General features: G+C 42.7%; 1 long non-coding RNA gene across 1 annotated transcript; it reads right to left on the bottom strand.

Annotated features, from left to right (window-relative positions):
* Positions 1-467: 467 nt before the first annotated feature.
* Positions 468-2,035, bottom strand: LOC140646902 (uncharacterized). Its single transcript, XR_012040594.1, has 3 exons — positions 1,874-2,035; positions 1,645-1,740; positions 468-1,264 (listed from the first exon to the last, which is right to left on the bottom strand). It is a non-coding gene; the product is annotated as an uncharacterized lncRNA (long non-coding RNA).
* Positions 2,036-2,509: the final 474 nt, after the last annotated feature.

Genomic DNA, 2,509 nt, shown 5'->3' on the forward strand with positions numbered 1-2,509 from the left:
TTAGAGAACAATTTTCGCTTGGTACAGCACAAAATGTCTTAATGGGTTTAGAACACATGCCTCTCTTCCTTTTCTCTTCTCCTCTCTCAGCACGGCATAAAATGAAGCTACGGGTAATATTTCTGTTCCATGTGCCTTCCTGGGAAGTGTATGCTACTGAAAACGTAATGGGTGACTCCGGAGTTGTATATGTTACAGTCATATTTTGAAGCCAGTCATCTCAGGAAATGATTAAAATTTTCAGCTGTTTCACAAAATGGCTGTTTCATTCAGTCATTCCATAAAATGAGAAAGTTTCATGCCTTTAATGAAGTTAGTGAAACTAGCAGGGAGGCACCATGTAAAACGCCTGATACCTTGTGACTTGAATTAACTTAAAAAGACAACACGTGAGATTATTTTTATAATTTATTTAGTTCTAAAGCCATACGGACTTCTACATTAATTTCTGAAATCATCCAGTCACACACACCACCTGCCAGAACCGAGCTTATCTTTGTAACTGAGGTGACTGCGACATCCGTATTATATGTTTTGCTTTTCAGTGTTTTCATCCATCTGAAGACTGCACTTTACTGAGAGCTCTGCCTGCAAAGCCTGCACTGCCCAGGCTCCTTCCTGCTGCCCCGGGAGGCTGTGCCGATGAGGGCAGAGGGCAGGACATGGGGCAGGATTTTGCAGGGGGTGTTTGGGATGGTGCCCTAAGAAGTGAAGGGCCAGTTAGCTCAAGGCTATCAGTGGGTGGAGAATTTGGTGGGTCTGGATGAATCTTTTCTGACAGAGCTTGAGATACAGGAACAGGTCTAACCTTTAGTTTAACAGTAGTTCCAGTTTGGCTGCCTACCACTGTGTCAGACATGGGGGCCAGCGTGTCTTCTGGATATGTTGATGCAGCAGAGTCATTCGAAAGAACGCTGAGCACTGAAAGCAGATTGTGCTGACTGCAGAGGTGGTTGATGGTCGCTGGTGGTAGAGAGGTTGAGCTAAGCCCACATCTGGGATTGGTACCAAACCAAGCTGTATACGGTGTGCAGTTTATTCCAGAGTGACGGGTGGTGCTTTTGAGAACTGGACAAAGTGAATCCCCACAGTCCAGTCCCATGAATTTGCATGCCATCCATGCTAAGAGCATTCGCTTAATATCCCCTTTGAGAGCACCCTAACTTTGTGGATATCTTGCTTTTCCATGCACCAAGCTAAGCGGAGGCCACAGAAGCTTCAGTTCTTGGATGACTTCAGCAGCAAATTCAGTTCCTTTGTCACTCTGCAACATAACAGGGGTACCAAGTAGGAGAAAAATATCGAAAAGCTGAAAGGCCACTTCTGGTGTTCCCTCTGAGGGAAGGGCTCAGAGAACACAAAATTTCGTGAGGTGGTCTTGGTACACCATTATCCCCTTGAAATTGCCTTGAGACCAAGCTTGCAGGTCAATAAGGTCAGCTTGCCCTCATGATGAGTATTCATTACTTACGGTCAGTTTTACACCAACGCCATTAGTCAAGGACCTCTTTCTCTTCTTCTGGCACCCAAGACAGAAAAATTTGAAGAGCACAACAGCCTCTCTTGTGATATTTGCATATTTAGATGATAAATGCTTTATAACATGAACATGTAGCAACACATGCTTTTCTGATAATATCATACCTGTCTTCAATGCTCACATGGTATATGGTAGATGCTTCTTTAGGCCAATGTTCCTTGATTAGTTTCTCATTGTCACCAGACCATAGAATTTCACACCTATGAGCAGTGGAGGAAATATAAAAGAACTAACTGGCAATTCCATAACCAATTCCATAACCAAAGAAGAGACAAACGATGAGAGCAGAAAGAAAAAAAAAAAAAGAGAGAGAGAGAGTTCTTTAAAACTTACTCTGCAAACAGGTAGTATCAAGTCTTGACTTTGATTTGGGATCTTGGCTTGCCTTTTTGATCTCAGCAATAGTTGCACAGTATTCTTCCCTTGGTATCATGCACTTTGGGCACTTCTCATACTTTTTGTAAAGTTCTTTTCTGAAGCTACTTTCAAAATCCAGAGCCGTCTCCAGCAGTCACTGCAGAACAAGCAAAGGATCCTTATCCAATAACCCCCCTTTTCACAATATGCCTGTTACTGAGTGAAACAAACAGTCAAATAGTCTAGCAGAATATCCAGCACGTCAGTCATTTCGTAGAACGCGTGAAACTTTTAGTCATTTTACCAAATGAGTGAGTGAAGGAGTCATTTTGCAAAATGACTGAAAATTTCAGTCATTTCAGGAAATGACTGGTTTCACGGTACAACTAACATATCATGCGCTAAAGGAAAGGCTGAGGCAGAAAGCGTGAAGCAGATCATGTTCTTCAAACCCCCTCTTGTGGCTGTGGGGAATAACGCCATAAAATACCGCATTTTACTGTAATCTTTTGTTTAAAGACTGCAGTGATTGTTCAGGAAGGAAGGAGATGTGGGAGCCCTTGTTTTGCAGTAGAGTACATCCTGATGCTTCATATTCTTCCTTGAAAACCT

This window comes from Ciconia boyciana, chromosome 2, assembly GCF_034638445.1.
Source record: "Ciconia boyciana chromosome 2, ASM3463844v1, whole genome shotgun sequence".
Lineage (NCBI taxonomy): Eukaryota > Metazoa > Chordata > Aves > Ciconiiformes > Ciconiidae > Ciconia > Ciconia boyciana.